The sequence below is a fragment of the Anopheles stephensi genome, unplaced genomic scaffold, assembly GCF_013141755.1.
Source record: "Anopheles stephensi strain Indian unplaced genomic scaffold, UCI_ANSTEP_V1.0 ucontig50, whole genome shotgun sequence".
Lineage (NCBI taxonomy): Eukaryota > Metazoa > Arthropoda > Insecta > Diptera > Culicidae > Anopheles > Anopheles stephensi.
Window position 1 is genome coordinate 1 of NW_023405417.1, and position 12,788 is coordinate 12,788.

At 45.1% G+C, this 12,788-nt stretch overlaps 1 non-coding gene across 1 annotated transcript; it reads right to left on the reverse strand.

Moving 5' to 3' along the window:
• Positions 1-11,200: 11,200 nt before the first annotated feature.
• Trnak-cuu lies at positions 11,201-11,273 on the reverse strand. The gene has a single exon. It is a non-coding gene; the product is annotated as a tRNA-Lys (tRNA).
• Positions 11,274-12,788: the final 1,515 nt, after the last annotated feature.

The following is a 12,788-nucleotide window of genomic DNA, read 5'->3' on the forward strand; positions in this document are numbered from 1 at the left end:
AAACATTAATCCATCGATATTGCCGGCGAGTGCAAACTGTTTCGCTGCCTCACAACTGCCTTTGTCGATTCCGGGAATTTGGCGCACCAAATCGAACCCGCTCACATGTGCCGCTTCCCTATGGTGGATCCTTGCTCTTGGGTCCCATCGCTGTTTGTGGTCAAACGCTAGCAACATGGCGTCCGGTGTCCGCCAGAAAGTCCCGTTAGAATGCTGCTGCTCCTCGGCGGAGGGAACACAATCGCCACAAGCGAACCCTTTTGTGGGCCTGGGTTGTGCGAAAATTGCAAGGTCCAAGGTCTTTTCGGGACCGGATGATCATCCACGGTCGGTGTGCTCCAATTGCTTCAAGCAAGCTGGTGCGCTTCAATGGTATGCAGCACCAACACCAGCAAGCTGGCTCCAAAAAGTGAAGTTAACATGCGATGCTCTCGTGGCAGTGACGGTGACTGTGGATGTTTAAAAATATGCAAACAGCCGTCCAAAAGCCGGGAGTCGAGAGGATTAGGCCGCTGCAAATTCATTACCGGAAGACTTGCGCAATCCTGCTAACGCGACGGAGAGAGGCAATTCGCAGCACGCAGAAGCCAACAGCCACCAATTCCTACGAAATCAATCCTTTTCCGAAGCCCGAGAAAGAATTTTACCAATTTACGCTGGACCGCTGGTGGCCTTCGGGGCACAAAAACTCTTCAATGCACCGCAAAGCTTGCCGCCGCTGGCCAGTTTCGGCAGACCACCTATACCATCTTCTCCTTCGCCTCACAAAGGAGGAGTGTAAAAGATAATTTAATGCATATAATAATAATAAAACGAGCCGCAACGCAACCGAAAAAAAACCCCAAGAACTGAAACTAACCTTGAAACATTTATGCACCAACCTCACATGAAACCGATCTTCTTGACGATGCGTTGTCTTTTTGTTGTTTTGTAATCCGGACACAGCAAAAGGTATAATTTCGGGGCGCTCATAAACCCTCATCTTCCCCATGTTGGTTTCGAATGTTTAAAAACTGTGCTTAGAAAACGTTACCGAAGCGATATGGGTGATTTAAGCCGGGTGGCTCGGGCTGTGTGTTTGTTGCAAGCATCATTTTGGGTGCGCTCTCCACCAAAAGACCCGTTGAACGAAGATCTGTTCGGCGCTTTTGTTGTTGTTGTTGATGTTTCGTGACGCAGGGATTAGTCATGATGCTGGAAGCTGGCAGGATCTACCGCACAGTGGTGATAATGGTAGCAAATATCAGAGACAGAGAAGGAGCTTCTACAGTGCTTAAGAAATTAGTTTTTAAATGTGATGCTGGAGGAATTTAATTGTCAAATGATAATTTAGCTCCAAACGGTTCAATTATATTGATCAATTATCACAGAGGGCCTTAGGTGACTCAATGGTATTGGGATGATAGCATCCAAGCTACCCAAGCCAAGATCCCACAGTCTCCTAAATGTATGCAATTTTCTATTAATTGATTGCAAAGTTCCAAAACAGATCAGCAATATTTTACTAATTATTTTAAACATTCCCAAGTGATCAAGGGCTGCAACACTTCCATTATATGGATCACATGGTCTTCGAACCTATCTTTAAGATTTTGTCTATTGTGCTGTTCAATTCTCTTGTGTAATTTTTTTTTCGTTTTATTTGTTTTTATGGTGCGAATTTGATTTCTTTATTATTATTATCGTCTCATCAATATTTTAAATTTTATTTTTGTTTATATTCTATATCTCCAGTCTGGTTTCCAAATTATGTCTATTTTGTTTCTTTTAAGTTTTTACTTTTGTTATCCTTCTCTTATTGTTTTGAGTTTTTTTTTTCACCAGTTTTGATTCTTTTTTGTTTAAACTATAACACTTTAACCAATTCATTCCTTCTTTTTGATACCTGGATTAATTATTTTACTACTTTCTTCTACTTTTTCATTTATTATTTCTTTATTAATATGAAAATTTTCTGATTGATGTGAAATTTTATTACACCGAATTCTTTTAGCTATTCCTCAATTCTAGTTAAAGTCACATAAGTCTTTAATATCCAAAATTATTTTAAATTGCTAATGCCTTATATTGACCCTATATTGCTTCCGACAGCGTAAATTAGGGAGCTCATTACCTCGACACTTCAAAGATCTTCAAGTCTACCAGGAGTCTACCAAGATATCAAGTCAAGGCAGGAGTCACAAAGTACCAATAGTTCTCCGGAGTTTGAAGTTGCATAAAAAATAGAAAATATTGGCCTTTTCCCCCTGCACAAGAATCTCCAGACAGTCATTCCATTCGCGTTCATAATGCATCTGTCAGTCACTTGCCGCACGCTCTCAATTCCTTCAATTTAGACCGTAAAGCGGCATTATGCATTTCATTTATGAATGATCCAAATGGCTAGAGCAAACGAATTAGCTGAACCGACTCGCCGTATTCAAGCCAAATCATCAATAAAAACGATATCGCCAACACACCAAAAAAATATCATAAGCAAGGGTGCAGTGCAAATTAGCGTTTACCCCAAAGCGGTGCGCCATAATTGGTCGTTCGCTTATGAGCATCGCGCTTAGACTGCAACTTAGACTGCAGCACACACACACTGAATTAGAACCGCGAGCGCATGATCACAAACCGCGAGCGGCACCACATTACCGCACCAGACATTGGAGTTACGCTTTGTTGTTTCTGCTTCTGCGCTTATTGGTCGGCGCCAGCGATGAAGGTGATCAGCCGGCAGAAAGCAGTTCCAGCACGCCAGCACGAGGTTCGCGGTAGGATTGCGGTGCACAATTAAAATGTACTTAACCGTTGGCGATTGAAGCTCGCGAGCGCCGTTTCGGGGCGGATTTTTATTTGTCCAAATTGGGCCCCGCTCCACGATCGTTTGGCTGATGGACGTTGCGGTCGTGTCGGTCGGGGTGGTCGATTCTTTGACACACAAAAGGGTTAGTTCCGACAGCTTGATGTGAAGGGTGTAACTTTGATTTCTAAGTGTGTGAGGTGAGGCTACAGACATTAGAAGAGTCCTTGAGGATTGCGAAGGATCAATTATCTGACGGGTCCACAAGGAAATAGACGTCCGAAAAATGCAGTTCGACTTCACCCAGACACATGATGAATGATGTTCAATTATAACTCTAGTTCGACAGACAGGGGGCTCAGTTACAGCTCAAGGACAACTTCGGAATCGCTTACACATCTCGCTTGTTTTGATTGGATATTTTAATTTAAATTTTATGTGTGGTATCGCCCTCAATAATAATTCTTGCAGAGAGAATGCTTCCCCGGCGTAATTAATTCTACCCCAAAGCTAATATTCCAGCTCATTTTCCACTTTATACACACATTATCATGGCCGTTTAATCCCCTCCATTTTGTACCACACCGTTGCAAACAAACAAACAAAAAGCTGTTTCAAACAAAAAGGATAATGAGCGATTGTTTGTTGTCGAAAGTGGTTCGAGCCGCACACGAACATCAGCACGGACACGAACCAATTGGCCGAAATGCGTTCCGCATGTCGTGTTCGGATCTGCCGACAGACGGATCACGCAAGTAACGAACGGTACATTTGCGAAAAACGCAATGCCCCGCCGGTGGTTCAAAATTTACATTTTCCTGCAGCACTCTTTAGACAACCCACAATTTCATCGTTCCCCGTTAGCTGTCCCGAATGTCCTTCGACACCACCGCCACGACCAATGCGCCAGGACCGTTAAGCGATTTGGGAGAAGCTTTATCCCCCTTTTGCTGTTCGGTTTTGCGCCTACGCGAGACACCAACTCCACAAACGCCGAACGGTAATTTCCGGCACGGAAAGGATCTCCGGGGGTGATTTTTTTGTACACTCAGTATCTCCCTCCGTCTCGATTCGATTAAGAATGGGAACGCAGAACCAAACCGACCGAAAATGGTGGGATCCTTATCTGGTATCCGATCCTTGCGCTGGTGTTGCAAAATGCGCGCGTCATGTTGCCCGAATGTGTTTGTCCGGCTACGAGCGGTTGAGTTTTTGATGGATTCCACTTTTCACCGCTACTGATTGTCTGAGTAAGAGGCGAGAGAGAGAGAGTGGGGGTAGGGGAAGGGGAAAATTAGCCCACCGAGAAGGGTGGGCGAAAAGGGGTAGATTCTAAATTAGAGTGAAATTATGCGTCCCGTCTTCGTTTGGACAGGACAGCAGCGGTACGGCACGATATCAACTGCTTCGTTCTAGTGTGTGTGTGTGTGCGTGAGGGAAAACAGGGGAATGAAATTTATTTTAAGTAGTTGGAAAAAGGGAACTTTTGATATAATAATTAGAGCTCATCACTACCGTGCCTTTCGCAGGAGACGCTCATCATTGGCAAGGATGGGTTTTATTGGTAGATGGCGTACCCGGTCGTCAATTTATGCACCAATGATGAATGCGAAATAAAAGTCCGAATGGTGATGGAGTAGGATTAATTGTCTGGTCGTAGAATGTTGGTGCGAGTGGGAATGTATAAGAGAAGATACCTCGTTGGTATACCGGGAATGTTTGGAGAAAGACTCGAAGAGGTTTTAGTTGGATAGAGTCCTTCTTCAATGCTTCTGATCTGATGGAGTTCAAGCTCTGTACTGAAAGTCAACCACTGATCAGTTTTTGCTTTCAGATTTCAGATTTTGGAGATCTTGTCAGAGAACATGCTTTGTATATTACAGGGATTCTCTAAGATTTACAACCCTAAGAATCCAACGGGATAGAGCGGGGACCCTGAGGGCTTCCATGAGACTCAAAGGCTATGAGACATTTTTCCAACACTTCTTCCTATGAGTTTCCGGTCTTGTGTCCTTGCTTAATAATCTGTTCAGTGCAGTCTTGAGTCTATTTTAAACGAATTTTTGACAACATGATCCTCATCGTTATTGCGTTGACAACTACTGGCATGATGATTTCAAAACATCTTTTAGATGACGGTCTCCGCTTCTGGAGCTAAAACTGGAGCTCTGGAGAAAGCGCGTAGAATTGGTCCCGTGAAACGATAAGGATATCTTCGTCTCTACCTGTATTAAATCTGTCAATGTGAAGCATATTCTTTTTCATGGTAATTCGAGGGACATAGACTCTCCCCTAAGGTTAAGCTGAAGCTGCTTAGAAATATCGAGTCACCATGATGATGAGTCTCACAATGAAGTCTGAAGCTCATCCACATGCACAGAGTGACGCAGTGATAGCCTTGATGGCGTCTCTCTGAAATATCGATTTAGATCAATTCCAAGACCTCTGAAGATTGGAACAAAACCTCTAGCCAATACTGTTAAGCTAGTAAGACTCCACAATGTCCTTCCCGACTCCGTCGTCACATAAAAGCCGATCCTGTGATTTCCTTTAAAAAGTCATTAGAGCAATATTAAATTCCCAGCGTAACAAACAAACAAACGATTCCGTTCCGCTGCAATTTTCACCCAATTTATCGGTTCGCCAAAGTTGCCGCCCGATCACTTTCATATTACCGAATCGATTGTGGAAATCGACGGCCGAGGTTCGTCGCCACAACGGAAGCCCTTCGCTAGTGTGCGTTCGTCGGGCCCGATTTTATTAATCATATTAGCCACCGTAATAGTGGTTATTAGGATGCCTACAAGCGCTGGTCGCGTTTTTTGAAGAACCACCGAAAGCTTCATTTACGACGCCGCTTTTTATGGTGTGGCGTTCGTGCACTGGGACGCTTGATGCTGTACCCGGAGCCCATTGTACAACTATTGGCGCATCTCGGTAGCATCGACAGACTCGGGAAGCAAAACAGCAAGACAATGATGATAAATGCAATCTAAGTGTAGGTTTCGGCCAACAAATTCCTCTTGCAACACGGCCCGTTGGAGCTGGAACCGAGAAGGTGGAAGCAGCAACGGCCGAAACGGAAATCGAGCGACAGTCGACGAAAGCAGACGCGCTCGAACGCTCCACACCATGCAAGCGGCCCACCATGCATGGTTGCTGCATTCGGGTGTCCTTGGGCTTCTTCTGGGAAGTGACCCAAAAGTGAAACATTCTTGGCGAGGTTCTCTCGTGGGGAACTCGAGGCGGAATGTGACGAAAACGAGAGCACCAACGGAAAACCGGGCAGCGAGAGTTCCTTGCTTTTGGGAGGCGTAAAATTTTACAGTTTTGTCCATTTGCTGTGTTCTTCCCATCCCAAGGCCATCGGAAATTGATGTTTTTGATGGCGATGGGGGAGAAAGAATCAATATCCACGTCTGCTCAGGGTATGCAGGGGTGGAACAAAAAAAAAACTGTGTCAACTCATTTATTTATAACTAGAGGAAAATGCTTCTTACCAATTTCCCCAACTCTTTCTGTTTGCGATTCACAACACAATTAATGGTTGCACAATGATGCGATGTTTAATAAACAATCGACCGACGAGAAATGTTAAACAACCCCTCGCTAGGCGAGGTGAGGTTCAGAGCAGGGGATGGTCTGGGGTATGAGGACAAAGTATATTTGAATCCCCCATCCAAACCCAACCACCCATCCCTCTCGGGTCCGTTTCACTCCTCGTGAGATTTGGTGCGTTCCTTTCAAATTCGCGTGCGTTCTGTGACCGGTCGACCATTTGTTCGCCTTCGTTATGGTAAACAGAAAAATTATAAACCCCTTCAGCCCCGACACGCAAACTAACCGCCGGCCGTCGTCTTCGTGTTTACTCCCAACACGCTCCCCTCTTCACCGTCCGGTTTCGGGTGGTTTATGAACATATCGGGCGCATTATTCCTGTCCAAACCGTCAGCACGTTTTGCTGTGCGGAACCAAATGGTACGGAACCGAGTCGCGCACGAATCCCTCAAGAGGATTGTTTTAAATAAATTTTTGTTTTGAGAAAACTCTACGTAAAATTGAAATAAATTTAAACACAATACTGTACAACTAAAAGTATTACATTACTAAAAAAATATTTTGAATTGAATTTTGAAAGGACTTATAACATAGAAAATTGGATGTATACAAATTTCTAATAAATATAAAAATATTAAAAATCAGATTTAAAATCATTAAAAAGGAAAAACTTAAAATTGAACAAAAGAATCATTAAAAAATGACAATAAAAATAATAGATCCAGAACAAATGTGCCTATTTGTCTGCTGCCCATTACGATCGGCCCTATTAGTGCCCCTTTTCGTCCATCTTCCCTAACACTTGCACTCTCAACACAAAAGCAGCACCCATCCCTTCCGGACCATCACAGACACAACAGAGGTTTAAAATGGCCTCCAAATTTTCCATCTCTTCTCTCACCTCGCGCCGTCAAGTACACCTCCTGCCCGTGGGGTGGAGGATTTTGTGCCCGGAGGACCTACTCATCCATTGCCCCTTGTTCGTTATGCTTCAACAATTGAAACAACTCATTCACAACCAAAACCAGCCAATCCGTCTGGTGGCAACAACTATCGCCTACTATCGCCCATAAGGCGTCCCCTGCAAGCACTGGCCCAACGGGGCAAATAATAATAACATTTCACATGTCATGGCTGGATAGGATTGGGAGAGCCGTACTCAGCGTACAAACACAAACGCACACGAAGGCAGAGACAGACAGAGGGAGCCAGAAGATTTACATACAGTTTTGTTAATTTATAAACATAACGATGATTGACCTTGAACGAGCCGACGACAACACACGAGCGAAGCAGGCACAAAATGCATACGAATACACGGGCCGACTCTTGGGAAACTCTTGCACAAACCAACTACCGATTCATCAGTACGACAACAAACAAATGGAACCGAATTAAAACTTCCTCGCAAAGCAACAACAAAAAAAAAACAAAAAAAAAAACAGCAAGGAGACGAAAGACCGAAGAATAATGATTTTGAGAGATTGGCATCGGGAGCACCGAATGTTGCGAATGGACGAGAATTAAAGTCCTGTCTCAGCTGACGCGGGCAGCTACGCGAATGCTCCAAAAAAGGCGTTATTGTAATCGTCTGCTGACATGGAATTGTTTTTAACATTTCTGAACGCTGATGACGAATTGTCTGAGGTTCGTTCAGCTTTTTTTGCTTTTCGTCAGTGGTTCTGTTTTAGCTTACTGTCTAAAACGCAAGTAAGACATCCATCGCAATCGCTAAGTGTCGTCGGAATTGAAGGACGTCGGTGATGCACGTTGCTTCAAGTTTTTTTTTTTGCTCTTGTGTTTGTGCTTCAATCCCCTTGTGCAATGGACAAAGCACGCTGATCTCTTGCGTTGTGTGTGATCTCTCAGCAAGCAGCAACTGGAAGCAGCTGAAATGATAAACGAGCCTGGTGCTGGGGAAGCGAATATCTCAGGACACGATCAGACGATCTGCAGACGGAATAAGCGAAGATCTTCTCAGGCATCTTCCATGAGGTGAAGTACATTCTGGTTGACAGTTCAGTGGGCTTTACTCACTTTTTTCGGGTGGGATAATGTTGGAGATTTAGACACATGCCTACTGTGGCAATATTTGGACTACGTGCTGACATTTTATAGCAGTGTTAAGACTCTTTCATAAGGATTTTTGAGGACTTTCGCTTCTTGGTGGGTTTTTATTACATTAGTGATATTTACATTACACTTTTCTTCATTAATACGTCAATAAAAACCTCCCAGTACTCCAACATCAAGCCGCATTTGACGCCACTAAATTAAGCGCAAAAGGCTCTAACGCAGCCGGTCCACCGGTCCAACTTCACAAGATGCACCCGTTCAACTACGATCGCTAGATTGCATCCTCTGCCATTGCCTGACGTGTGCAGATGTTTGATCGCCAATGAGCCCCAAACATAAATAAATAACGACGGTCCCGCTAACCCTCGAGCCGAGTTCGACTCGAGCTCCGGCGGTTTAACCCGAACCAATTTCTAGGAAATCATGCCGGGCAACAGTCGGCCCGCTGGACGGAGGCTTTTTGTTTCATTTCGGGTCGGCAAAAACTAGAACTGCCACCAGAAAACAAATTATGCATTCAGCCAGCTGCTGCTTCTCTAATTCGCTGCTCTAATGCCAGGTTAACTTACCTCCGTGGCTGGCCGAACAGCATAGTATTATAGGTTTGACGGTGGACGACTTGTGTCCTGAGCTGTTTTTTGTGTCTCAAGTCTCAAGTTGCTTTGGCGATTAAATTTGGCGCAGCCTATCGAAGGATGGCACGAGCCTCGACCGGTTTGATTAGATGCGACTAGCGAGCCCTCCGGGTAGGGTCTCCGGTGTCGGAGCTCGGGTGGGGGCTTTAAGCTAAGCTCCCTCACCCTTCGGCACGATGCCCTTTGCTCGCGAAAAAGGGCCAAACGCGATCGCGATCAGGTTGGGCTATTTTGATCAATTTTCCACCGCCACCAAAACGGTGCCGGCTGATGCGAATGGCTCGCGTCTAATCTAACACAGCTGGTTAGTTGGATCTTTCTTTTGTGTCGGGGGATGCAGAGTCGTCTTGATGCGCATCGCTTAATTTATGCTGCCTGGTGGATACAAACTCGCGAAATGCAACAAGATCGCCAACGGCATCAGCCCGCTTAGGAACGGCACGAGCCTTATCGTGGTGGATAAACGCGTCGGTTCCGATTTGTTCGGCGTTTAATTTGATTAAGGAAGCTCCAGCTTTAATACGAAAGTAATAAAGGCGTTGCAGCTGTACCGACCATTTGACGCCACCACAGTGTTTCGGTCCTAGTTTGATGCATTGCCACTGCTTGGAGGGATGGACGGTGTACCGATTTTCTTCGAATTATCACAAACTCCTCGCAGTGCAAAGTAATGAAGCGTATTGCTTGAGACGTATCAGGAAAGAGAAGGAAGCTAACCCATTCGTCTGCAGCGTCGTCTACGTCATCGTCTGCAGGGCCTACAGATGGTTCTAATTAAATTAGAACCCCACCGTGGAGGACCTCCAGCTTCCAGGGAGAGTTATCCCCAAAAGCAGAGGCAAAAATAAGAGCGCGACCCAACCTCTCGTGTTCATCGAAACATGTACACCGTAAAAGTAATGGCAACCATTAGTTTCGCCGTTTTCGCACTCGTCCACACCCGTCTGTGACCCGCGAGCGATGTGGGATGCAGTCGAGGAAATGTAATTAATGTGTAAAATATTTCGTCTACTGCGTGTGTCTGGTCGAGCGTTGAGGACGAATTAAGAAAAAAAAAAGAAAACACGGTGGTGACGGCAGTTTGATAATTCATTTTATTATATCAGTTAGTCGGCCGGTTCCTTGTCCGTTCGTCGTTTGTTCGCTGATAAACTGCACTGGTCGATCAGAAATTCCAAGCTGCATGAGCCATCCCATGGTTTCCAAGGAGATACTGAGCTGCTAACGGTCGAACGTCTAACGTCACATTCAAATAACGCATAACGCTTCCATCGTAACCGTCAAATGTCAAAGTGTTCCCCTTCGCCTTCTTAGTGTTCTACATTTTTTAGTGTTTTCGTACCATTGCGCTCCTATTTTCCACCAAATGATTGAAACTTTGTAACTGTTGTGTTGGAAAAAATAGTTTTTGCTTCTCTATTTCACTCTTATATATTTTGATTTGTTTTTCTTTATCCTCCTTCTTTCTTCCCCTTCTTCTAGTGACAAACCAATAAGTGCCACAGCAACACAGTGCTCCTACCCCCCAATGCCTGCCAACCCCCGATATACAGAACACAGACAGACCGACCGTACACGCACACACAAACACACACGCTTACACCTAACCACAGTGATACACCGCGTGCCAACACAATGCTATGGGAGGCTTCAATAGCTCTGCCAACCGTCACGACAAATTCGTACTCAGGGTGAACCGAATGCCGGTAACGTTTTTTTCCCCCCACTCGCAGCAAGTAGTCCGTGGTCCGAAATCCGACCGAGTGCACCCCCCAGTAGTCGGATTTGTTTGTTTGTTTCTGGTAGTGTTGTACGTGTTTGATAGTAGCGTAAAACAAAACAGTGGAGGAGAGATAAGGCGAAGTTCTTCTGAGAGCACCCTCAAGAGTAGTTCGAGCAATACAATTTTCCGGGGATGAAAGTGTTATTGATTTATTTTGATTTCACTAATTTAAACGTTTTTCTTTATTTAGCACTTTAATTAATTTACTTTAGAGTTTATTTAGCATTTTTTATGGTTAGCGGAAAATTAAAGTCGTTCTATTTTGAATAGTAAATAAACTTAGAGAGAGCGCGCGCACAAGATTCTTCATCACACCAGAACTGTCTTCGACGAGCTCGAGAACCAAAATAGATAGTTCACACTCGCCCAACGTGGGGCTCGAACCCACGACCCTGAGATTAAGAGTCTCATGCTCTACCGACTGAGCTAGCCGGGCACATGTGTGTTTCTTCCCCGATGATGATTATCACTTCATGTCCGAGCCCAAGTTTTCGTCCTCCATTATCAATCCTCTGCGTCGCGCAACGTAGTTTTGTTTTATATTTCGTACCATTGCTTATTCTCATCCCGCTACAGTACAGCGCCATAAACCACCAGAGTGAGCCGTGAGTGTCGATTTAATTCACGCTCGTTTACAACGCATTCGGGCACGCACGTACACACACGCCGGCAGCCATCGCCATTTGGCGCCAGTCGTCGTGTCGTGCTGTCGGGACCCAATCTCATCACCACGACCAATCGTTCGCCCCATCCAAGCACGTGCTAGATTTTACAAAATTCATAACCATAACTCTTGATGCTTTGATCGTTTCATCTGCGCAATCTGGTGTGCATGTATTGGAAGTGCTCGGGTGACAAGAAGGGAGTGAGGGGCGGGATGTAAAATGCGTGGAAAATTCTTTACCACGCACTACAGACACATGGACAGCAACTTTCGGGATACAGCGAAAAAAAAAGATGGAAAAGCATTTCCTTCTCCTCTCTTACGGGATTCATTTTCATTCCGGAAAAGTGGATAAACAGACGCACCGCTTCTTCGGTGGTGGTTTGTTTTAATTTTTCCCCCACTTTCCACCGCTCCCCCCGTCCTCCTACCGCCAGCCCACAGGGGTGGGTGATTTATTCATGACTCTAACGCTGGTGTCTTTGTGGGTGGTGGCGCTTCTTGGCTTCAATTGCTGCTTCCGTTCTTGTTCGTTTACGGAAGCCAAACGATCGTCGTCGTCCTCAGAGAAGTGATCAGCTGAAAACACACACACAGACACACACACGCACTAGGGGGAGTATGGAAAATATGAGCATTCCTCCCGCTCGTTATGATGGGAGACAGATCGAGCTCGATTTATTATGCGTTCGGTGCGTTGGTGTGGCCCGGAACGCACTTTAACTCGTTCGGATCTTGTCTCGCGAGAAGAAGGAAAGAAAAACAAAACACGAGAAATCTTCATGTCAAAAAAATGAGGTAAAAATAAACGCAAAAGCAAAACCAACTCTGTACAACGACCCGCACACCCGACCACCACCACAAGCGGGCAATGATGGTGTTAACCTTCAATTTTGAATTGCAAACGGCCACAACACACTGCAATGTGCACTTTTTATTGCTCCAGCAAACGCCAAACTTGCCAGCTCAACTGACTGAGTGCGCTCAGGATCAACGCGCCGAAATTGCTTAATTATCTTTATGAGCCTTGTCTGCGGTAGGAGATTAATGATTCATGCTTGTTTTCTCGTGCTCACGACTCGGACTTGGGACCTTTGCTTTGCTGCAGAAATGGTTTGGATATGAGTTTTAATTTTTTTTTCTCCTGCTGTTGGTCCGCTTCCTTTGCGGGTGGCTATCCGGGGTTTGATCCTCTCGAGAAGGCTCCCTCCGGTCGTTGGAATCGTTGGCGTTGGGTGAAGGAAGTTTTTTTGCAACCAACATTTTGCATCAAACTTGTTCGCGGCC